General features: G+C 38.1%; 1 long non-coding RNA gene across 1 annotated transcript; it reads right to left on the reverse strand.

Moving 5' to 3' along the window:
- Positions 1-7998: 7998 nt before the first annotated feature.
- On the reverse strand, positions 7999-26669 carry LOC122238050. The gene is made up of 3 exons (XR_006217029.1): positions 26586-26669; positions 25271-25340; positions 7999-8109 (listed from the first exon to the last, which is right to left on the reverse strand). It is a non-coding gene; the product is annotated as an uncharacterized LOC122238050 (long non-coding RNA).
- Positions 26670-26936: the final 267 nt, after the last annotated feature.

Raw genomic sequence — 26936 nt, forward strand, 5'->3', positions numbered from 1 at the left:
GCACAAATCAAATTTTATTTTCTCACAACTCATCATGCTTACATTTTTCATGTATTGTAAAAGTTGTCTCTAACCACTGTGATCTATTTTACAACTTTTATTCAAAAAACATAAAAGAGTCTCTGAATCTTCGTTATTTCTTTTCCCCTTAGCAATATTAAAACCTGATGATGACTCATATTTCAGAGAAAATATAGAGATCCTCTTCTCATAAAAATTGAATATGTATAGATATAAAGCATAATTATATAACATATACCATATCCACATGTATATAAAATACTTGTTGAAAACCACTAAACTCACAAAAATGTAAAAATGCACCCTAATTCAAAGCAAATTTCTCTTAAAAATAAAAGTAGGCTATAAATACGGGAATTGGGGGGGAAAACCCGATCTAAAAGATTCTCTCTGGCCATCTTTCCTCCCCTGACTCTGCCCAAAATCTCTCAACAAAATCGTAAAGAGTAACAAAGACTAGACCAGTAAAGGGCTGATCTGTCCCATTGGCTACACAAATCATCTTATCTCTTCTATTTTTTCTATCTAGTACAAACCCAGTGACCATATAGTATCGTTCATTAAAAATTATGATGCATTTATATTTCAAAAAATGATAGATTAACCTTAGACTTAAATAAAAAAAATATTAAGAATAATGTAAATTATAGTAAATGGTGATAACATATATAGACATACATATTCATATCTAAATTTGTATATACATACCTAATACATAATACACACAAAATAAAGGGGAGAAAGGGGGAAATGATGGAACAGAAGAATGTCAGTTAATAAATGTAGAAATAGAATTAGAAAGGGGCACCTGGGTGGCTCAGTCAGTTGAGTGACCGACTTGGGCTCAGGTCATGATCTCACGGTTTTTGAGTTCTAGCCCCATGTAGGGCTCTGTGCTGACAGCTCGGAGACTGGAGCATACTTAGGATTCTGTGTCTCCCTCTCTGTCTGCCCCTCCCCTGCTCATGCTCTGCCTCTCTTTGTCTCTCTCTCAAAAATAAATAAACATGAAAAAATTTAAAAAAAAAGAAATAGAATTAGAAAAATCACCATTTTGCAACTCCCTATGTGAAACTGATGCTTATACCATTGAGTGAAAAGTTGAAAAAAAAAAGCTGAAAAAAGCATCATCTCACATATCACTTGGCATTTACAAGAGGAAGGGATTCCTTTATGTTGCAGACATCTAGCAGACAGCAAATAAGTAAATAACCAAATTGTTCGTAATCTAGAATGGCACAAACAGACATCATGTGCTTCCTAACGTGATGCAACAGGAAATACACAAATGGGAAGCGGGACATTCTTCTAGACAATGAGCCCATATTCCAAAAATGTCAAGGGCATGAAAGCAAACAAAAAAGACAGAGGGACTATTGTAGATAAAGGAGATTAAAAAGACATGACAGCAAAATGCATTGCATGATTTTTGTTGGATCTTGAAGTAAAAAACTATAAGGGACTTGTTCTTTAATAATTAAAGAAATTTGAATATGAACTGCCACTTTAATAGGGTGTATGAGTAGTACTGTGGTTGTGTAAAAAAAGTTATTCTTCTTGGAGGTACATGCTAAATCATTTAGAGGTGAATTGTTATAACATCTGCAACTTATCTTCAAATAGCTCAGGAAAACATGTATGATATGCAAACACATATACACACGGATATACACACAGGAAGAGAGAAAAGTTTATGTGCAAAAATGGTAACTGGTAACTCTAGCAAAAACACGTGTTGCTTATTTGACTATTCTTTGAACTTTTATAGCACTGACAACTGTATTTCTTTTTGTTTGTTTATTTATTCTGCAAAAGAGAAAGTAAAGGAGCAGGGAAGGGCAGAAAGAGAAGGAAAGAGAATCCCAAGCAGACTCTGCACTGCCAGTGCAGAGCCCGATGAGGGGCTTGAACTCACGAACCATGAGATCATGACCTGAGCCAAAATGAAGAGTTGGAGGCTTAACGGACTGAACCACCCAGGCGCCCCAGCATTGAGAATTTTTTAAATAAATTGTGGAAGAAAAAGAGCTAAAGGGAAAAGGAAGGAAAGTTAGTTGATCTGAAAGTTCTTCCAGATAATTTCATATAGAAGGTAGCTCCTATTATATCATCTAAATGCTATGTGAGAGGTAACATATATATCATGGTACAATACTTGAGGACATATAATAGGAAAGTGTAATAACGTCTGAAGAAAATGTCCAAACAGATTAAGTCAAAGATTAAATTCAATTAATAGTTAAAATTATCTGGAGGCAGCACGGCGCCTAAACTGTACCATGTAACAGTGAATTTTAAGCTCAGCTTTGCTCTTTTATTAATTGGGCATGATACCTAACACTAACTGGACATGTCTTGATTTTTTTTTTCTGTAAAACAAAGATAATATTTCTTGACCCATACAACTGCTCTGACAATGAAATGTTGTAATACTGCAGGTCCATGAATCTCAAATGTTAGTTGCATCAGTCACCTGGATCCAAGACCTGTCCCACTCCAAGTTTTGTAATTCAGTAGGTCTGGGATGGAGCGCGAGAATGTGCATTACCAACAAGTTCTTAGGTGGTTCTGGTCCTGCTGGTCTGGAGACCACACTTTGAGAATTCTGGCTACAAATATTCAAATTAAAAAATATGCATACCCCACCAACAACACTACAGAGAGAAAGCTGGCCCACCACCCCTCAGAGTGGCATCTATTACCTTGAATGTGCTCCTTCACCGCCCTATTGTGACTTGCACATATGTTTTCTTCAGTTGGAAGATCCTCACTATTCCCATCCCTACCCTGACCCTTACCACACTCTCTTTTGCCTCTCACTTGCCAAGAACCACACACAGCATGTAAATTGCACCGACTCAGTTCCACCACTGTTTCTTCTTTGGAAATAGGGATCATATGTAAAACAAAACAAACACATACGTATGTTTATATATATGTATGTATATACATACACATGTATACATAAGTTTGTATATATTTATAAATATACAAAATAAAACAAATACACATAAAATAAACTTGGTCCAAGAAAGAGAAGTCATTCCATAGAATCAAAAATCCCTGTTAATGATGTCTATTAATATTGCTCCAGTGGGTAAGGGAGGTCTGCTTCCCTCTGCTTAGGACTCCCCCAACAGCCCAGACTGATGACTTCCGTTTGCTTCAACCTTCTCTAGATTCCAATCCAACAGCAACACCTGGAAGAACGAGCTCTGGAATCGGTCTGTTCCATCGGTCAGTGCCTGGGTACACGGTGTTCAGAGTGAACTATACCTTGTGACAATGGACATCTAGCATAAATCCCAGAGCCGGCACACCTGCTGGATGTCTGCCCTGATTCCTAACTTTCATCGTCTCTTGTTAGACAAAAAGTACAGCTGGGAGTGTCATTCTGATGTTACTAGATCCTTCTCACCCCACCCCAGGGGCCTGACCTCGGGATGGTGAGACAAATCAAAATCCTAGTACTGGACTCAGAAAGTTCATTGCCATGGGCTTCGTGCGTCTTGGCTTAGATCCTCCCTTTTCATACCACTGTTCAGATCAATTCTAAGCTTACTCTGCACCTTGATTGGGGTTTTTGGGCCTCAACCCCTCATGGATGCTTATCAGAGGAAAAGAACAGCAGAGTAAAGAGCGTGGGTTCCAGAGATCCAAAGAATCCTAGTGCAATTACTAGCTAGGAGGCTTTTAAGGTCACTTGAGCTTCAGTTAGCTAATCTGTACAATGGGAAAAAACATAATTTGATTCATAAGATTAAAGGAGATAATGTATATAAAAGCACTGAGCTCATTATCTGACTACAGTAAGTATATGTTAGATTTAAAAAAATAATACTACTGATTTCAAAGGGACAATGACAATTGATAAAGGAAGGAAAAAGAAGAAAAACATTCCTATTGGTGAAGTTAAACCTTTGGCTATTCCCTGGCCAGCTTCTGCTCCACATTTCTCCCTCTACCTTAAACTCTCCCCATGCTTCACAGGCCAGTAATAGGACTTTGAAAACTAAATTAAAAATCTTTCCAATGGCTATCTTAAATTCTAAGATTAATGAATGGACATTCTGTTCCTCCAATGGTAGAAAGGCCTTTTAAGGAGTAATGGGAACAATTACTATGCTTCATGGAATTTCTTAATGGTGGAGATGTTTCCAAGGCCCTCTTTATGCAGGGCCCCGAGTGTGGAGGTTGGAAACATTGCTCCTCATAAAGCTAGAACACAGTGCTCTATTCTGCAATCTCATGAGATGGGATCCTAAGTGAGAAACCTTGTGCAGTAGAAGAGAAAACAATGGACCAAGTTAGCACAGCTAGATTTCAGTCAGGGGCTCTCACCAACAAGTTGTATGGCTTTGGACATTATTTTGAAGTTCTCACTTTCCTCACATGTAAGGTAAATATTCATTCTATAGGATCTCCTCTACCTTTCACAAATTATCGTTATTTCTGTTTTAACTTTGGCCCTGGATTAGCCTTCTAACCTGGAAGGAGAATCATATGATTGACATACAGGTTTGTTCAATTCATGAAAGTCCTGACCACAATTGTCATGAACTACATTGAATACAGAACAGAAGAAAATAATGCTTCATTAAAGTAAGTTTTATGGAAAGGTAGTTAAAAACTTCGTGGATATATACTTACTGTATTGACATTTCTATAGCTCCATTTATGCCCTAAAGAATAAAAAGAAATGCTTTTAACCTTTAAAAGATTAGTCAGGTGACAAAACAGGTTGAGCAGCATGATTTTATTTTTAAAGAATACAGAGAGAGTTGTAAACACTAAGGTAATAATGGTATTTATCACTCAGTGATACCTATAGATTTTTTAATTTTTTCTTTTCTTTGTCAATATTTTATTTTCTACCATATGCATATTTTGCTTTTGTAATAATAAGGAAAACAAAATATTCTGAATCCTGCTCTCTCTCTTACACTCTTATACAGTTTCTCTGCCTGGAAAATAGTTCAGAATATTATACTTCTAATCTTTTCATGGCTAAAAAGAAGAAAAGCCATTCATAGTTCCCTAGCATGCCTTCCAAGCAGAACATTTTTTTCCAGGAAACTCTACCCCAGTCCTTTAAAATTCTCTTATTGAGGTCCCTTAAGTTGCTATCCTTAATTGTGACTGTTTCTCATAAAAAGTAAGTATGTGTTCAGCCTGCCGTCAAAAGGTGTTGCAGATTTCAGAGCTCAGATTCACCTCTTTTTCCTTGAACTAGTATAGGGAGGTTTTTACATTGAGTTCCCTTAACAGCTTGAAGGGAGCAGAAAAGTAGAGAGTTGACAACATGGATCCGCTCCAGGTTGAATCATGACTCTGCTATTCTCAAGCTGTGCAACCTTGAGCCTTTTACTCACCCTCTCATATCCTCAGTTTTCTCATCTGCAGAGTGAGTATACAATGTTGCTAGGCCTAAATGAAATCCCACTTGTAAAGAGGCACAGTTCAGTATCTGAAAAGCAACGGGTGCTTATTGGAGCATTTGAAGGCCCAATAAATTTAACTATAATTAATTCTAAAATAAAAATTAGGCTCCTTCCCAAATAACTTTAGAAACTAAACTTCGACAGTCCGATCCTAAAGACAATCCCATTCTCAGCTTTTGCCTATTTTTTTTTAATTTTTAAGTTTATTTATTTATTTTGACAGAGAGAGAGAGAGAGAGAGAGAGAGAGAGAGAGAGAGAATCCCAAGCAGGCTTAGCACTGCCAGCTCAGAGCCCAATGCAGGGCTTGAACTCTGAGATCACAACCTGAGCCGAAACCAAGAGCTAGATGCTTAACACACTGAGGCTCCAGATGCCCCAGCTTTTCCCAATTTCTGAGAGCAACAAATACACTTGAGTAACACTTTAGGCAATATTTCTGCTTTGATTTTAATATATTAAAACTCTACCTACAGTTTCTAAATTTGAAGATCCTTTAAATGCTCAAATGAACTATTCCTATTTCTTAATAAAAAGATTATTATTTCTCAGAAGTATAATTAGTTTCTAATCAATCTAACCATACAAACACAAAATTTTTCGAGCTGGAAGAAAATTTAGATGTAGGCATATCTTTTCCATTCAGACAGATGCCTGTTAATCTAAACTAATGTTTACATATTCAAAAATTAGTTTTTAACTTCCTAACACTGAAACAAAAACAGGACCATTAAATAGAATATTCAATGGGGATGGCACACGGTCTGTTAGTACATAAATTTAATCTCCCTAAAGTTAATTATCAAACTACTTCAGTAGCAACCGATGGAGTAATCCAATACAAAATGAGGACAGAGGGATGCTGGAAGGACTGTTTCCATTACCTTAAATATTTCAGACTTACTTATTAATTCGTTGTTCTCACAGAGTAAATGATACTAACGGTTACTCTTGCCAGTAATGCACTAGCCCTACTATGTGAATAGGGAAAGTACTTAGCCCATCTTTAAAAGTGGTTTATAATAATACCTACTTCACAGAGACATTGTGAGAATTAGGTGAGAAAGTATAGAAATAATTTAGTAGAATCTGAATATAATAAGGGCTCATTAAGTGTTATGCAATATTGTTATCATTACTTTTTATTGCTGAGAAAAATATAAGCACTGGACAAGTTAATTCATCAAGATTTTTTTTAAAAGAAGACTGTATCAGAATAATTTCCCACGAAAAGAACAATGTATCCTGGTCTATTTTCAAAGTTCATTCCTTGACAAATTATTCCTCTTGCTATTCCTTGGCCAGCTTAAGAGAAAACCTCTTTAATTCCCCTACTTTGGTTTTAAACCAATGGGAGTTATATTCACCTGGTTGAACTCAGTCCTTCACAGTGGGTAATTAGAAATTATTTTTCTTTTTAATCAGGAAACCATTTAAACATAAGAGAGTACAAAAGATAATGTGAAAGACACATGTAAATGAAGCAATGCTAAAATGCCAAGTTTAACGTATGTTAATACTCTGCTTTCTCTACTTCAATTCTTACTTTGCTTTCTAAAAAGTGAAATGCTACAGATAACGTCTATATCCTCAACCTGCCATTTTCTTCCCCAGTAGTAACTACTATCCTATTGTTGGTGTGTATTGTGTTCATGGCTTTTTTTTTTTTTTTTTACTTTTATTATGTATCTAGATTCCATAAATAGTACTATTGCTAAATTTTACATAAATTATACTTTAAGTATCGTTTACAATGCACTTTTTTTTCTTAACTCAGCATTGCACTTTTGAAATTAACTGTCTACTCATGTAGACCTGGACCATTCATTATAAATCTTGCATACTAACTGTTTGAATAAATAAAAATATTCACTGGGTTTTTTTAAGTTTGTTTACTTATTTTGAGAGAGAGAGAGAGAGGCAGAGAGAGGATTCCAAGCAGGCTCAGTGCTTTCAGCGCAGAGCCCAACATATGGCTCGATCCCATGAACCCCGAGATCATGACCTAAGGAGAGATGAGAAGTCAGACACTTAACCAACTGAGCCACCCAGGCGCCTCTATTTATTCATTGTTAAGTGGATTATTTCCTGTATTACAAATTTTCTGAAAGAATATCCCTGTGCACAAATGCCTGGGTTGTTCTAGGGTAGAGAGATGGAGTAGTGTCTTGGTAAGGTAGATGATCTTCAGCTTTACAAAGGATTCCCAAATTGCTCTCCAAAATCATCAAACCAAGCTATACTTCAAGCACCATGTGTGTGATTTCATTGACCCCCACCCCCTTACTATTATTTGGTATCATTATATACATTGAGTGTTTCTTTTCTTTTCTTTAATGTTTTTATTTATTTTTGAGACAGAGAGAGACAGAGCATGAACAGGGGAGGGAGAGAAAGAGAGGGAGATACAGAATCCGAAGCAGGCTCCAGGCTCGGAGCTGTCAGCACAGAGCCCGACGCAGGGCTCAAACTCACAAACGGCAAGATCATGACGTGAGCCGAAGTCGGATGCCCAACCAACTGAGCCACCCAGGCGCCCCAATATTGAGTTTTTCTAATTTGCTTTTGATATATATTTTCACATGTGCCCTTATTACTTGCCAATCTAATCATCTGCCAGGAATCTCATATCATTTTCTGGAAAAAGTCTGTAATACAAGAAAAAGAGCAAATGAATGCATGATTCTAACAATTCAGCAATTCATGAAAGATATCCTTTTAAATGAAAAGACAAAATCAAGGAAGGAAGGAAGGGGATGAATTAACACCTGAAAGTATAAATCTTAACCAAAAAGCATGTTCCTCTGATGAGGTAGCCAGAGGTAAACCAATACAAAAGAAATCTTAAAGTTTAATTTCTACTCTGCAATTTAGGACCAACTGGATTATACTAATGTCTTAAGAAACCACAACAGCTGTAATTTCCTCTTTGTATCTTTCAGAAGCAGGGTAGAAATATTTAAAGCCCAGTGTAAAAATTAATAAATATTGCCTGTTGAGATCTCATATTCCATTTAGCTGGCAAATCAAGATTAATCATTTATATATCAGATGAGGATAAATTAATGAGCTCTGTGTACTAAGTTGCTTTCATATAAAGGGAACTGAATACAAATTTTTCATGTTACAAATGTGCTTGCTACTGGGCCTTCATAAAAATAAAAACCACAGTGGTCCTATGAATATGAGTGCCAATATTGTTTTATACAAAGGAATATTAAACACAATAATAAACTACTACACATTCTCGCCTACCAATATTACACTCATCTCCAGAAATAAGTATAGTAAGTAACATTTGCCTAGATAAATGTAATTTTTAATTTGTTTTGTTGTTGTTGTTGCTTCTGTCATTCTTGTTTTGGTCATTCTATTCTTGTTTATACTTTCTACCAGTGAAAAATGATAATATTCAGCTGTGTAAACTGTGTCTTCATCTGTTCTAATCATTGGGATGTATTCTAGGTAACCTTACCACAAGTAACATAGAAACTTCTAGAAATAATGTCTATACAGATATATGGAAAAATAAAGTTGATGCCTGGTACTGGCACATTACATTCTAAGGTAGCCACAAAATTGCTTGGATCTTGATCACAATAAGACGCTGGAATATTAAAAATAATTCCATAGTGCTTTATTAATTTCACATGAGAAAAAAGGACACTGCATGTCCTTCCATTTTCATAACTTGTTTCAAAGAGGGAGTAGGGAAAAGACTGCTTTAACAGCCTTTAAAAAAATTTTTTTTTAATGTTTATTTAAGAGAGAGACACAGAGAGACAGAGCATTAGCAGGGAAGGGGCAGAGACAGAGGGAGACATCGAATCTGAAGCAGGTTCTGGGCTCCTAGCTGACAACAGCAAACCCAACGCAGGGCTCACAAGCTGTGAGATCATGACCTGAGCCGAAGTCAGACACTTAACCGACTGAGCCACCCAGGCGCCCCTTAAAAGCCTTTTAAAATTGACAATGCTTGATCACTTGGTGTTCAATAGAGTCAATAATTTAACTAAAATTGTATTCATAAGTATAATCATTTACTAAGATATGTTTTTTTAAAAAGCCAAATTGTGCATATCATTAATGAAGCAATGCAGTGATTTTAGGTTTTCATTTATGTATTTTGAGAGAAAGCGTGCAGGCACACATGCGAGTGAGTGGGGCAGGGGCAGAGAGAGGGAGAAAGAGAATCTCAAGCAGGCTCCTCTCTGTCAGCACAGAGCCTGATGCAGCACTCAAACTCATGAACCGTGAGATCATGACCTGAGCCAAAATCAAGAGTCAGACGCTCAACCAACTGAGCCATCCAGGCACCCCTTACTTTCATTTTGAAAACAATGTAGTAGTTATATTTCTTTTACAAATGCTATTTATGAAAAAAAAATCACACACAAAATTGCTGTAAGTTTGCCTGAGGTAAAATTATATAACTAGTAAAAGAAAACAGAATCAACACCATGGATTATATTCCTGGGTGCACAGAGCTCACACAATAACTAAACAGCATGGTGCATTTTATAGCACTGTTGAACACATTCTGGGCTTAAACTTTTTTTTAATGTTCATTTTTTTTTTGAAAGAGAAAGCGAGCATGAGCAGGGGAGGGGCAGAGAGAGGGGGAGACACAGAATCTGAAGCAGGCTGCAGACTCTGAGCTGTCAGCCCAGAGTCCAACGAGGAGCTCGAACTTGTAAACCACAAGATCATGACCTAAGCCCAAGTCAGAGGCTTAACTGACTGAGCCACCCAGGGGTCCCAAACACATTCTGTGTTTAAAGAAAGGAAATAAATACAAAATTTTCCATAGTCTTATATTTAGTCCTGATCTTATTCTATTCTCAAATCCTTTAAAAAAAATTCATTGATTGCATCCCCAGAATAAAACCCACTTGATCATGGAATGTAATTCTTTTTATATATTGATGAATTCTATTGGCCAGGATTTTGTTAAAGATTTTGCATTTATATTCATGAGGAATATTGTATATGGTTTCTTTTCTTTGTATGGTCTTTGATTTTGGTGCCAGGGTGATACTAGCTTCATAATGAATTGAAAAGTGTTCCCTCTCTTCTATTTTCTAGAAGAGATGATATAAAAATTAGATTTAAATTTTTTTAAGTTTATTTATTTTGAGAGAGAGAGCGAGAGCGAGCATGTGCAAGCAGGGGAGGGGCAGAGAGAGAAGGAGAGGTCCTTCTAGGTCCGGGAGCTAGACTCCCGAGTTGAGGAGGCTAAAAACCCAAGTCATCGGTGTGCTAGGTTGTACTATGCGATATCAGAGAATATCCTCCGATGGGTGTGAAGGCTTCAACATTGAGAAGAGAAAAGTGGCATATGATGGGCATTTTAAATCTATTAAGCTTAGTTACTCAACACTTTTCCCACATTTAAATAAAAGGAAGCACTATGCAAAGAAGTAAGTGAAGCTCCTCGCAGAGTTAATGAACCAAATGCTCCAAGGAGCTGAGCTACAAGTGTAGGAACCTCTCAGCGGCAACTGCTGCCATAAAATGCACACATTCAATACCACAGGAGGTAAGCTGCAGAGGGTTTTAAAACAGCTGAACGTATGTTTAATAGGGTTTGAGAGCAAAAGAACAGAGATAGCTTCAAGTGCCGTTAACAGTAATGGGGCAATAAAAAAAAAAAGTTGGAATTAGAAATAGTATGGAGTCATTGGGTGCAGGATAGCAGTTTTCAAAGGGTAATCTGGACCAGCAGCATCCATGGCACCAAGCAAGCTAGCACCCCAGTGCCGGGCTCCATGCCAGAACTACTGAATCTGAACCTCTGGGGTAGGAGGCCAGCCATCCAGCAAATGCTCTCACAAGGCCGCCAGGAGCTCTAATGCATGCTCAGGTCTGAGAACGACTGGTGTGGTGACAAGAAAGCCCAGCCACCAGAAAGTGGGGTGAGGTGACCAAGAGCACCAGCTCCCAACCCACAGCCTCTGGATCTGCATCTCAAATCTTTACTTCTCGTGGTGTGAAATTGGGAAAGCACGTAAATCCTCTCAGCCTATTTATAAGTGTACGTATCTTAGAGGTGTACCATAGGGATTACCAATAACATTCACGAAACCTGCAAAATAAACAATATTAGCTATCTTTCACCATTAGCGTCATCATAGCAGGGTCTGAAGGCATGACTATTATTTCTCTGGGTATGAAGGCACCAAGTACTCAATGTTCAATGTGTTTTATAAAATAAAAAAAGAAGGTGGGTACAATTTTATAGCAAGATTTGCATATGAATAGTTGAATTAATAATAACTTCTGGGACTCAACATACTTAACACTGTTTTACATGCTTTACATATTTTTTTTTATTTTTATTTTTTTTTTATTTTTTTATTTAAAAAAAATTTTTTTTTCAACGTTTTTTATTTATTTTTGGGACAGAGAGAGACAGAGCATGAACGGGGGAGGGGCAGAGAGAGAGGGAGACACACAGAATCGGAAACAGGCTCCAGGCTCCGAGCCATCAGCCCAGAGCCTGACGCGGGGCTCGAACTCACAGACCGCGAGATCGTGACCTGGCTGAAGTCGGACGCTTAACCGACTGCGCCACCCAGGCGCCCCATGCTTTACATATTTTAATTCATCTAATCCTATTTAATTCTTACAATAACTCTACTTTCACCCCCACTTTACAGATGAGGAAACTGAGCTAAAAGAGGTTAAGTACAGGACGAAAAGTTCCAAAGCTAGAAAGTGGTAGAGTCAGGATTTATTTACAGATAATCTGCCTCAGAGTCTATGTGCTTAATCATTATGCTACACTGCTTCTCACAGTTAAAAATAGACTTTGATGTTTAAGGCAGAAGTTTCATTCAGTTGTCTAGAAAATACACTTACATGGAATATCCCATTCTCTGAGGGATCAGAAAAACAAAACATTCTGTCCTTATTTTTGCTACCTGCTCTATAAGCATTTCCTCTGTGTGCATTAAATGTACCCAACTGATTCCATGGGCAAGCTGGAAGCCTGAGAAGTGGGATGGCTCTTCCCTCTAAAATGGCAGGAAGAATCAGAGGCAGGAAGAGCTAACGAGAAATGTACAGTGGGAAAATTCATTGAGCTCTCCAGCTTCTAATTTTCTCAATGCAAGGGCATTCCAGGATAACAGAACAAACTATTACCCTCCGGCAGCAACAGTATCTCTGCTATGTCTAAGTCAGAAGCTCAGACAGTTGCATGTACTGAGGAAATAAGAGAACAGATTTCAAAATTTCTCAGGGTTCTAGACAAGACAGATCAGACTCCAAAGCTGCAACAAAACCAGGCAGTCTTTTGGACAGAAAGCTGTAAGGCAGATCAATTTTATCCTTAACTCGTTCAATCTCTGGCTTTTGAATGCCTGCCAAATCCTTGAGGCTTCTTCAAGGTAACCAATCCAAATAATTCACTCATTGTTTCAACGCTCTCAACTGTCAGTAGTTCCAAGACACCCTGTGTTGTGATAAGAAAAAACAAAAGCAAAAACAAAAGTCTCCCTATTTATTTCCCAATGCCGGAAAACAATCTAAAATGAAATTGAGAGAATGTGAGATTAGCTTTTCCTCTTCCTATTTAGAATGAAATATTTATTGGAGCAGGTTTTTGGCAGAATGGAAATTTCAGTAAGCATGCAACTCTTTTGATTACCTCTCAGTGAAAGTGGTATCTCATTTCTCACACGCACATTCCCTGAACATGTTATCTCACGTGTTATAGAAACAGACATTGAAATACCCATGTTTTACCCTATAAATTTCCCACTAACCTGTAAAGAAAAACCAGAAGCAACAAGATATCTTATAGGTCAGAGTAAAATCTTCCCTTTCACCATGACTGTTCATTATGCTGAGTTTTTCTATAATGAGAACATTTCCTCTAGCTTTATATTTAATTTGTCTACAAAGAGTTGCTAAATGAGAAGGAATTCTGAGCTTTTACTAGATGTGTAATAATATTAACATATTAGTTTTTCGGTGTGATTGTAGTACTTTTTAAGTTCAGTGAGTTTGATCTCATGTAGGAACTAAGCTTCCCACATAACAGAAGAGGAGGGGTACGTAAGGTCTACAGAACAAATTGGCTCAGTGTCTTTTGTAAGAAAGGTGTTCAGAAAACTACTCAGCAGGGAAAGCTTTCAGAAATGTCACAGAGTGAGAAAAGTACATCAAATATCCTTTTATTTTCCATTTCATATACTCCCTTTCAAAAAACTCCCAAATGTTCCTGTCATTTTTACGGATTTTTTACAATTTTACATTTTACAATTCCCAGTTGTGTCCTGGGAATTGAAGAGATGGGGGGAGTGATGGGAATTGTGGGCTCTCCCTCCCACCCCTCAATACTCCACTGAGGCAGTGTGAACAGACCCAGGGCAGAGATGTAAGGGGTGGGTACCAGTGGCACAGCGGAGAATGGACAAGCAAAGAGCATATCTGGGAAAAATGAAAAAGAAACAAAACTTCCTTTCCAAATATGGAGAGTAGAATTAAACTGTACAATGTATTAAAAAATGTTTTAAAAATGTAAAACCGGTCTCCTGCACAGATACTGCTAATTACAAGAGGACAAATAGTGACAGCCTGGTAGTTACAACCTTAACCAGGTGATCAAGATTAACATCGATAGTACTGAAGCATCCACATCGTGTGCCTCCTGATAGGGTGCACTGAGAAGAACACAGCCTCACTTCCTCAGTAATCGTGCCCAAACCACAAGGAGATATCAAACAAACCCAGACTGAAAGAGATAGTACAGAACAACTGTCCTGCACTCTCCAGAAGTGTCAAGGTGATGAAATACAAAGAAAGACTGAAGAACTGGTCCAGATTACAGAAGACAGAAGGAACATGACAACTGAATGCAACACACTTTCTGGAGAACATTGTTGGAACAGATGTCAAAATCTGAGTAAGGTCTGGGGATTAGAGACAAGTATCATTTTAACATTAAATTCCTGATTTTAATCATTGTGTTGTGGCTATGTAAAAGAATGCACTTACTTCAGGAAACCACACATTGAATTACTTAGGAGTAAGGGGTATCATGTCAGGAAATTACTCTCAAACTTTTCAGAAAAACAACAGAGAAGGATAAAGCAAAAATAGTAAAATATTCTTTGTTACATTTAGCAACTTTCTGTAAATCTGAAACATGTCAAAATTCTGTTGAAAATTTATAACATAAAACATTAAGATAAATATGCTTCCATAGTCTAATGGGAAAGGAAAAAAGGTAGCTGAATCCATTCACAGGGAATCTCTTTGAAGGAATACTGTAGTTTCTAGACTTGCTTACCTGTCTCACTACCCCTTCTTCCTTTCTCCCCCAAATGCTTTTTTTTAATGTTTATTTATTTTTGAAAGAGAGAGACAGAGCACAAGTGGGTGAGGGACAGAGAGAGAGGAAGACACAGAATCTGAAGCAGGCTCCAGGCTCCGAGCTGTCAGCACAGAGCCTGATGCAGGGCTCGAATTCACAAACCATGAGATCATGACCTGAGCCAAAGTCGGACACTTAACCGACTGAGCCACCCAGGCGCCCCTCTCCCCCAAATGTTTAAACCTTCAGTGCTAACTTCCATTTCTACTTAAGAAAATCCCCATTCTCCTGAAACCAGTGGAATACAGTGGACTCGATCGCCTACTTTCCAAATACTGAATAACTCAGTCTAGAATGAAATAAACAGTGAGGACTGTAGATGGATGAATAGTGGTACTTTAAGGACCTGCCTGATAGGACATCCTTCCATCAGTGTGAGACAACATGCCTCCTCATTCTCCCTGATCAATTAAAAAATAAAAATTGTACTGAACTTGTACATCTCTGTTTCTACCACACACACCCCCTGAGAGTGATTTTCTGAGACCATACAGAATAGGTTCATACTAAAGAAGAGAGAGTTCCCTAAACATTGAATAATCTTCACACAGTCCCTCTTTCAGTAAGAAGACAGCACTTGTCATTACAAACGTACATTCCAACTTCTACTCTCATATTCAGCCTCCACTTTCTAAAACACAGGGAAGAGCCTATTGGTGAGGAAGAAAAATCCATCATTTCAAACAACAGTTATCTGTCCTTGCTTGCCAAATTATAGCTACCAGAAGACCCAGAAGAAACTCTGGAATTATAGATTTTCTATACCTTAGTCTGGATAAATACTCCAGGTTGTGTGTTCTCATAGGGGTCAGTAGGAGAGCATATCACCAACTGCAGGGGATTTGTAGGGGGAATAGATATGGACTGAGGGTTTGGAACTGCCAATCTCCAACTTACCTCTGGGATCTTTCTTCGATGTTTCCTCTTCTACGAATCCATTCCTCATCCTAACATCTACTCTCCATTCTCCTCTCGTGACACCTCTCCATTTCTCCCTTTGTTTCCATTCCAATTGCCACCACCCTAGTTCAGGGTCCCTTGACTATAAGCTTAGACCTTAAAACTAAAAGGAGCCAATTATAAAAAGTCTTGGAAGATAAATAAAACTCAATCCAATGTCATGAAAAGAACTATACATATTAGTACTAGCAGGAAAAAAATTTGAAAATAATTTGAAGTAAAATAATACAGTAATAGATTAGCTGAAGCCAATCAAATGGATCAAATATAACTTCTGCATGTGAGGAGAAATGTGAGGTAATGGGGACTTGAATCTTGAGGACTGAGGCCCATTGACAGCCAAAGATCTAAAACAAATTTCAAGGGTATCCGTAGTTCCAGAGCTCAGATGTCTCAGTTGATATCTCTGGTTAATATTCAGCCTCAGCTAATTTAAAGTGTAACCTCCAGAAGTACTTGGAATGCTAACCGTAAAATTGTTTGGATGGCATAATTGTTTCCAAGAGAATTAGTAGCTTTAAACTTGGAGAATTAAGTCTATATATGACTAAGTACATCAAACCTATAAGTACTAATATCGTTTAGTAAAGTTTAGAAATAATAATCCAGAGAATTGGACCTACTCCAAAAATATGTCATGTTATGATTCCAAATTAAATTGATGGGACAGGAAAATTGATTTATACCAAAGATTTTATGCTGAAATCCATCAGTTATTTGAAAATTTGAGAAAGCCTAAGACTTATTTTCATAAGTTAAATTTATCTTATTATAATGGTTACTTAAACACTTGAAAGCCTACAGATGACTGAAGGACTTAAAAAGAAAACAAAATTCAACTTCATAAGTGTAGTTTAAAATGCTTAAAGTCATTTTAGTTTATGAATGGAATCAAACATTAATCAACCATGTCCTCAAAAGTAATTCTTAAAATCTGCTAGATTTTTAAATAGAATAAAATGATCAAGTTGAATTTTATTTTTTTAAGTTTATCTATTTTGAGAGGGAAGGAGAGAGAGAGAGAGAGCAAGGGAGGGGCCAAAAGAGAGGGAGACAGAGAGTCCCAAGCTGACTCCACACTGTCAGCACAGAGCCGGACGTGGGGCTCAAACCCACAAACCGTAGATCATGACATGAGCTGAAATCAAGAGTAGGATGCTTAACCGACTGAGCCACCAAGTGCCCCGATCAAGTTGAATTTTAAAGCTTAAAAAAGAACTCTATTTTTTAACATATGTATTTAGTACATTAAATACTAATTTTTAGAAAATAAAGTTTGCTTCAGATAGTCCTTTCAGGATCCAAAAGCCATTGTCAAGAACACAGAAAACCCCCATGGACAACAGGGCCCCAATAGCTTCCTAGCAAGGTCTGGGCCTTTTCCCACAAAGTACAATCTGTGTACAGCTGACAGACTTATGTTCCCCAAATGCCATTATATATTGTCTCTCTTCACACCTCGAATTCTCTGATCTTTCTGTTTTCTGATGTGAACAGAAGGGGGAAAAGCTGAAATAGAAGATCTTTCTGTGTTTCTACGTCATCCATTGCCCCATCTCTTTTTCATCTCTCAGATTCTATTTGTTTTTAACCAGGAAGTCACTTTAACAACTAAGTTACTACCTCATTAAATTAATTTCCCTCTCTATTTTCAACTGTCCTCAATTCAATATTATTTTCAATTAGCATTTAATAAATTTGGGGCTAAGCCTCAGCAGTTACAAACCTGTTTAATCAAGCCTGTTTCTAAAAAGAAGTAAAATCTTTTTTTTCTTATACATATTTAAAACACTATTTGACCAAAACATAGTTCCACTACAATGTCCATGAAGAACTCCAAAATTTTAATAATGCAACCTTGAGAATGATTTCTGAGATTTAACTGAAAGTATACCAGAGAATGTAGGTTGCCTACTCTCAAATCCACTCTCTTCTTCCTCAGAACCTCATGTTTTATCCAGGTACATTGCCAGATGAATAAAAAACTAAATTTACCAGCCTCCTTTTCAGCTGTGGCCATGTGACTGAGTTCTAGCCAGTAAGATACGAGCATAACTTTTAGGTAAGATTTCAGTAACAGATGCTTAAAGCATGCTGGGATCCCTTTTTATCCTTATTCCTTTCCCCATCTTCAATGTGGATGTTCTGGCTGGCACAACAGAAGCCAGACAGGACCCAGAGGTGACCTTGAGGATGGAAACCACTTGTAAACATGGCAGAGCAGAAAGGGGAGACCCTGGACCTCTGATGACAGTATAGAGCCTATCTTCAGACTTCTTTTATATGACAAAGAAACAAACTTCAACTTCGTAAAAACCACTGTTATTTTGGGGTTTTCATAATATTATGGGCAACTGAATCTTATTCTAAGTGACACATACAGGCATATTTTTTAACATCTTTTTTAAAAAAAAATTAATGTTTATTTATTTTAGGGGGGCTAGGGGCAGAGAGAGAGAGAAAGGGAGACACAGAACTGAAGCAGGCTCCAGGCTCTGAGCTGTCAGCACAGAGCCCGATGCAGGGATCGAACACACGAACCGTGAGATCATAACCTGAGCTGAAGTCCGGCGCTTAACCGACTGAGCCACCCAGGCACCCCTGGCATCTTAATAAATACTACTAATGAGTATTCCTCCCAACAAGTCTCTGAAAATCAATAAATAGAATCCTGCATTAAAATTATATATCCAACATTTGTGCTATTTGTCATACAAGTGATAAATTAAGTAAACTTGTGTTATTTGACTATACAAAAAAAGAAGGCGTTAGGAATATGCCTCTGATACCTAAAATCATTTAATTTTCTGTCACTCGGAGTAGAAAGAGATGTTGGGTTAATTAAATGGTAATAATTTATTAACTAACAAATTTATTAACTAAAATTTGTCTATTACATTGTAATAAATTACCTCATGTATTTCTCACAATATTCCTATAAAATCGACATTATAATTATTTTCCATTTTACAGATGAGGAAACTGAGGCAGAGAGAAATTAGGTAACCTGGTAAGAGATAGAATGTGAATATGAATCTAGCTGTTTGATTGCAAAGCCTCCATGTAACCCACTAAGCAAACCTGAAGTTCAGAAAGGTTTTTAATGGCATTCCCCAAATCAAGCCACTAGAAACGGCCAGAACTGAGATGCAAACCAGGTCTTTTGAGTCCAGTGATTTTCATTACATCAGTGTTGATACCAATGAGGTTTTTAGATTAATCATACATTTTCTCTGGGCTACTGAAATGTATAGTAGCTTTAAAAGATAAATGAAACACTTCCATTAATTAAGCATATGCTCAAATATAACATACGTAACATTTCAAAGCAAGTAGCAAAGGCAATCTCCCCTCTTTGAATGTCATAAATTGATTCAATAGGAAATCGACTCAACATCTAAAAAGTTCAAATACAGCCATTATCTATGTCTATAGTTATATCTATACTATACAGAGAAAATTATCTATATTTTTCAGATTAACATGTCCTTTATTCTCCATAGTCCCATAAGTATTACTAAAAATTCCTCATGTTATGTTCAAGTTCAATTTTTTCAAAAACTACCTATTCCATGTGTGTGGGTAGCTCAGTGAGTTAAGCATCCGACTCTTGATTCCAGCTCAGGTCATGACCTCTGGATTTGTGAGTTCAAGCCCACATCAGCCTCCACACTGTGAGCGTGGAGCCTGCTTGGGATTCTCTCCCCCTCTCTCTTCTCTTTCCCCACTCATGTTCTCTCAATCTCTCGCTCTCCCTCCCTTTCAAATAAACTTAAGAAAATAAATAAAATAAATAAAAATAAAAATCACCTTTTTCTCTGCTAATTGAACAGATCTTTGTCCTTTCCAGCTTGGAGTCTCTGCTTCTAATTCATGCTCCTCATTCTGTTATCACAAGGATCTTTTTAAAGCCCAATTTTATTCTGCATCCAGACCCCACACTGCCTCTCATTTCATTCTGTGCATACAGTCCATCACTTTTGCTGGTTTGCATGGTCCTCCCTAATTTGGTTCCTGTGCATTTATTCAAATTTATCTCTCAGTATTTCCCAAACTACGGGTTTCCCTTTGCCTCCTGCACTTTGTAGATCAAGAACAAGTCAGAAGCCAACAGGAGCCAGAAGGAGGTATAAGATGAAGCCAGTGGGCACAGGAAACTGAGGGGTGATGCAGGCCACAGATTGCAGCTGCCTCAGTTAGACAGTATATGACTTCTGAAAGCATGAGCATCAAGCGGGAGTCAGAATAGCATGGATGCAGGAATAGGAGGAAAGAGGTTCCAATTTAACAGGCTGAGGTCAGTTTTAAGAGTACAAACCAAATGGGAAAAAAAAATAGACAAGAGAAAAAGGCAGGGAAGAGGGGCCCACATTTAAAGTCTGGCATAGGGAAGCCCATCTATACAAAAGTCCAAGCGTCTGCTCTCCTACTTAGCACTTGCTCACTGTGCTCTCACCTCCAGTGTCTCTAGCTCCACAAACCTTGAACCTGCAGTCACTTCACTTCCTTTACATCCTTCCTTTATAGTGTTCCCCTACCTTCTTTTCTTTGGGGAATGACTAAAATGTAACCCTGGATTGATTCTCTTTCTCCATTTGGTAGATTTCCTTAGAGTTCAAAGTTGCCAAGAAACTACGGTGATAAATAATTCCTCTTTCCAGCAGATGTTGTTTCCGATTTTTTAGGGTCAGAGGGAGGAAAAAAACATTGTTATTCTCCAATAAATCTGCTAAACACTGCAGTGAATTATGAACCCGAGCAGAGGCTACATCATCCAAGAGGCCAAAACACAACTGGCAAATATTTCATAGTTGAAAGTTATGGCTTATTTCAGTTAATCAGGAAATCATTTTTTAAGCCTGGCATTCTTTCTAAATTAAAAGTCATGGAGTTACAAAACTGTATTTATAATTATATTTATCTCATTTACTGTTATACTCAATTGTTCAAAAAAAGTTCTGAGATTTTCATCTCTTTCAATAGTTTTTTCCTCAGTATTGTCATCTTTCCTCCCTGAAAGAGCACCTAATTGACATGGCAAGAAAAAAAAAGAGATTTTCTTGGGTGTTTCTTTTTATTTCCAATATTGGCTTTCTGGGCAACATCAAGGAAATAGATTATAATAAAAGTTCTTGCTTTTAGTGGTTATCCTTTCCATATAACAAATACCACACTTTTTTCAAGATAAAAGCCATCACATCCAGTAGAAACAAACTGTTAGTATATCTTTTTTAGATCTATAACAAAGCCACATATAAACAAATTTGAAGACTTCTAGATACAATGTGAAAACCCAGAAATGCTTTGTAATACACTCAATATATACAGGTGTAGACTACATTTCCTTAGAGTATGATATATATTTATATTTGTTTACATAATTATTTGACTAATGTCGTAAGTTCTATAAGGGCCTGAAACTTATTTGTTTTAGCTGACTACTCAATCTCCAATACTCAGCTCAGTATCTAGAACATGGTGGGCACTCAATAAAGTGGAGAAAAAGCATCTCTAGTTATACATAACAACCACACCAAGGGACAGAAGGAAACTTTTGAAAGTAATAGATATGTTATCTTGAACGCAGTGATGGCTTCACAGGTGCATATATGTCTAACCTTGTCAAGTTCTACACTTTAAACATATGAAGCTTATGTCAATTATACCTCAATAAAGCTGCTTTTTTAAAATGTCAAAATCTATAACATGATATGCTAAATGTATTACCCATGAAGTTCATGGGGTATTTTACAACAGCATTTTACAAAGGATCAGCATTACTAGAATGTAATGGGGTTGGGGGGAAGCATTAACAGTATTAATTTTCAATTCCTGGCTTTGATAGGAAAGAGACTTTTGAAGTAAAAATCTTACCATTTAATTAGTCTCTTACCAGTTTCAAATAAGAAGTATGAATTTAAGTTCTCAACACTAGGATTGTTTTTAATTAGTTTCTTACCAGTTTCAAATAAGAAATATGAATTTAAGTTCTCAACAGGATTGTTTCCCCTTGAATGTTCATTTACTTTTTCAGTAAAATATTCGGAAAATTATTTTCCAAAATGATTGTATGTGAACTTAATGCTATTTTAAATATATTGGATGATAGTTTTTAAATTTTCTTATTTTTTTTTTTTTTTAGTTTTTAAAATTTCTATTAAAAGTTCTTTCTTATAATACCAAGCCACATTTTAAAACTCTAGTTTCATTTAAACATGAGTAGAGTATTTTCAATTATAGTCAAGAAAAAATCATTGTACTTTTTGTTGGGAATTCCCAGTATATGAAGAAGATAATAATGTTTAAAGACATTATAATAAAGACATTATAATTCTGAATTAAAAACTTGCCAAGGTGTTTGAAAAGAGAATGATGATACAGTCATGAGAAATGAATCACAGGCATGAGAGAAAAGTATTGATCTTATCATTATGAGTAAGAGTAAGTGCCTGAATTATTCAATGACAACAGAGTTAGAGCTTTTAGTTGAAACTGGTTCGTTTTTAAAATTTCATCACTTAATTTTGACAAAAGCCAATATGGTATTCACAAGATTTTTTCAATATCAAGTACTTCACAATAAATATGCTCTAAATTATTTCATGTAAATGACTCTGACAAAGTAATATATTCCAGTATATATGTTTATGAAGGGCACAACCTCTTGTATCTTTAAATAGCATGCTACCCATTCTTCTACCTATTTCCAGTTTCGAATCTTAAGGAACCAGATCAATCACAGTGCACACAATTTTAAGCTCATCCATTCATTCTACAAATATGTATTGATACTGTGCTATATGACAGACACAAATTGGAATGAGAGAAACGTAGCAAGACCTAGTTCTCCTAAACAGGTAAGCAAATAAGAAAACTTCAGATAGAGATAAGTGTTATGAGAAAGACAGAATAAGGCAACGTGGTGGGGGCTGGCACTGGGGGCGAAGTGGGGAAATCTAAGCTGGGTGGGCTGGAATCATCTGACTCCAATGACTGAATGAGGAAGCAGAAGGAGAGGAGTCTGAGAGGCAGGCAAGGAGAAAATCATAAAGGGTCTGAGTTTCATTCCAAGTGTTCTGGCAAGCCACTGAAGAGTCTTAAGAAATAACATAAACTGATTTGTGCTTTAAAATAATAACCATGGCTTCTAGAAGATGAATGTGTGACAAAAATAAAAGCAGACAGATGAGTAAGGAGGCTTTTACAGGCGAGAGATCATGGTGACTTGTACAAGAGTGGCAAAGATGAAAAGAAGTGGGTAGAATTAAGATATATTTTAGAAACAGAGCCTAAAGAATGTGCTGGTTTGTTGGAGGGGTATGCATGTTAAGGGATGGTGACACAAAGAGAGCAATCAAGATGGGAAGACTTTGGGAACGTGCCTTACAAATCTAACAATATATTATCTTAACCTTATACTATCTGTTGAATCAATATAATAGCAACTATATACCAAAGGTAACAAGCATCTTTCCTTGAAATAAGCAGGCAGATTTGCAATCTGATAGAATTTTGTCATAACTCAATTTTAAACTAAAAGATAATTGTAATTATCTACAATTTAAGATTAATTTATCCAATTATTTTATGCACCTGCAAAAGAATATAGAATTTGGTGGCCAGCACTATTCAGTGTCTGTATTTTATAGGAGTGTGGAAATCAACTTTCCACACCTCAGTCCTAATCAGATGCAGGGTTCTCAGGCATGTCTCTACCTTTGGGCCACAAGTTCACAAAACACATCAGCCTTTATTATAAATCAGTATATTAGTGAGCACCTATATGACTATGAGTTCCTCCCAAAGGAGACCAAATTCTTAACCCTTGGTGGCCCCAAACAACAAAAGACCCAGGCAATATCAGGTAAGTGAAAACCCACTAAGGTAGGAATATCCTCTGACATCTCTTTTTGACTTTCTGGCCTTGATAATTTTTGGCTGACAACTTTGGAGATATTTTTTTTAACATCTTTATTAAGTTATCATTCATATAACACACAATTCATCCATTTAAGGTGTACAGATTCCCGAGGAGAAGCTTTGTTGTAGTCAAATTGATCTCTCTGTTCCTCCCAAGGATATATGCTTTTCTATCATTCCAGTTACCTTAAACATTCACTAAACAATCATTATTGAGTATTTACTGTATGTCAAGCATCCCTACCTGAAATGATGTCTCCCTCCATTTCTACATCCTTAACTCTGACTTTAAGACCTAGTTTAATCATGTTGATCACCTCAGCTCTTGGACTCTCTCCTTCTCTCGATGTCTATAGTCTATTGGACTTTAAGTGTCAGCCATTTTGTCATATTGCTGGTTAGCTTTCACATGTGCATTATGTGTCTTTGTCACCTAGCACTCTGGCTTGGTGCCTCACACATTTTATGCATCCGATACATATCTTGTGGAGGATGATAAAACCTGGTCCTTAGAGAAGCTGTCCTTGAAGAACCCTCTCCCTCCTAAATCCACCAGTAGCATGGTCATAGAACCTGAAAGTTTTAAAATGATCTTGCTGACATCTAAATTGTACCACAGATTCTGTGACAAGGTCATGTTGCCGGAATCAGAGTTCCCTGCCAGAGGCTGGCACGTTGTACTTCACACAACAATGGAAGGTGAGAATATCTGAGAGGGCTTTTAAATCAAGCAGATGCAGGGGCACCTGGGTGGCTCAGTCGGTTAAGCGTCCGACTTCGCTCACGTCATGATCTTGCGGTGCATGAGTTCGAGCCCCGCGTCGGGCTCTGTGCTGACAGCTCAGAGCCTGGAGCCTGTTTCAGATTCTGTGTCTCCCTCTCTCTCTGACCCTCCCCCGTTCATGCTCTGTCTCTCTCTTTCTCAAAAATAAATAAACATTTAAAAAAAAATTGAAATCAAGCAGATGCAGATTAGTTCAATATTCTACTTCAGTCAGGTTTCTGCCCCAATACGAATGTGTATGGTTTCTAGCCATCAGGAATGAGTGGTTTTTCAGAAATGAGTTGATTGGCATACTATCACCATTATGGATAGTGATAGAATGATCTGGGAAAAGGACACACAGTAAGCTAGACCGTACCATGCAATGATCGTCTCTGTATGAAAGACAGTGGTCATTTCCTATATGAATCGCATATGTTGTCAACTTTCCTGATGGGTTGGTAATGGGACACACACACGCACAGAACCATATAAAACAGATTTCTCTAGAAAATACAGGTAATCTCTGAAACTCCCTTCAGTTAAGCAGAATTGAACTTCACTTGAGGGCTCGTTAGGAATTACAAAGGTGATTGCTCATAAATCAGAAACCGTCATGCTGCTGTGCACTGATTTTGAATAAAAACTGGCTCTGGCTTTTTATAAAACTATACCTAAAATGTTAATCATAAAAGCACAGCATTTTCTCTGGTTTCTGTTCACTAACTTTTAAAGCCGATGTTTTGTTTTGTTTTATTTTTACTGTCTCCATGGTTGTACTTACCCTTTTAATTTGTTCCAGACTCATGTTCATCAAGCCAGAGGATACCTGCTTTATACAGGAAGTCCTGGACCTGGAAGAAATAAAAATGGCCAGTGATGACAGTCCTAACAAGACTGCTTATTTCTTACTTTTCGAAGACCATACTTGCAAATCATGACCATCACTAAAACACAATTATCTTGAGCCCTGCTCTACCCTTGCTGATGTTTCAGGAATACTGGAAATACATTTTCTTTGTTCTAATCCCAGCCTTTGAATCAGAGCCTAGGAGAGTGGGCTCTTCATAAATATGCATTGACCACATAACGGGGAGTATTAATGTAGGGCAGAGCTCTGATTAGCAAATGTTACCTGCAGGAGGCAAAGGAAATACCACAAATGGAGATAAGATGCTGTTAGTGGATTTCATTTTATCTTGAGGGTTGGGAATAATCACTTATCTCTCTGGTCAAACCTCCTCAGATCTCTCCCTTCAGGATCTGAAAACAACTCACATAAAAGGCCTCTCTTCCACAGGATACTGGAGGAAGAGCACAAGATGAAGGAAGAAGCAAATTGCTTTTAATTTAATTTATTCCTTTCTTGCCATTTCAGCAGCTCACCAGAATCTACATAAAACCTTACATCCTAACTTGAAGATAAAATCAGCAATAAAAGAATACGGTACTAGTTTCAAAAACTTGTTAGCATAGACCTTGCTATACAAAATAAAAGGTAATGAGGTTAGGATGATCACTAGGGTATGGAGCAAATTAAAATGTAGCATTTATGGATTTTATGCTAGGGCACTTCCCCTTTTCAAGTAAAACTACTGCACTCAACTTCCTGCAGGTTTGACTCCACGCAAAAACCCAAAACAAGAAAGTCCTTTGTGAACCACCTAGCACAATTGTTGAATTTACTGCAATTCCCGAGCGTCGTCGGACTGAGCGCACACACTGGCGGGACGCTACTGCCCACTCGCAAGCAGTCCGCCTACAACCAAGCACCGTGGCCGGAGGAGCACTGGCGCGGGGGTGGGAAGCCCGGCCTCAGAGCCTGTTGCTCGCGGGTCGGGCTATGGGGCAAGTAAGGCTCAGGCAGTGAGGGTTGCCGGCCGCTCTGGGAGGCTAGAATTCCACCCAGGCGGCGAACTCGCGGTCCCTTTCCATTGCCCGGACTGGGACTTAACCCTTGGCGTCCCAAGCCTTCTCGCCCCCTTCGCCGGTCCACTCGGACCCAACACCACTTTCTAGACCAAGGCCAACTCCATTGCTATTAAAAGCCGCAGGGTAGTGGGAAGGAGATACACGGAGATAAAGGGGCCAAAGCACACCTTCCTCTCTGGTCAAGACTTCGGCAGAGTCAGAACCGTGTGGAGCAAGGACGGGACGAGCCGAAGCTGCGAGACGGAGCGAGGGCGCCCGGGGGGTGAAGAGGGGGCTGGGAGCTGACCACCCTTCCCCCGCAGGAATGGTACGGTCCGGGGCGGGGCGGGGCGGGGCGGGGCGGAGGAGGTTCTCCCGGCTCTCTCCCCGCCCCTCTCCCGACTTCCCTGCCGGGCTGCCGCGGGAGCGAGTGAGCGCGCGCCTCGGCGACCCCTCCCCCGGCGTCGGCACCCGAGCTCCGCCCCTCGCCGAGCCGCCCCCTCGGCGGCTGCCGGGAGAGCTCGCTAGCGCCGCAGACG

The sequence above is a fragment of the Panthera tigris genome, chromosome B1 (assembly GCF_018350195.1).
Source record: "Panthera tigris isolate Pti1 chromosome B1, P.tigris_Pti1_mat1.1, whole genome shotgun sequence".
Lineage (NCBI taxonomy): Eukaryota > Metazoa > Chordata > Mammalia > Carnivora > Felidae > Panthera > Panthera tigris.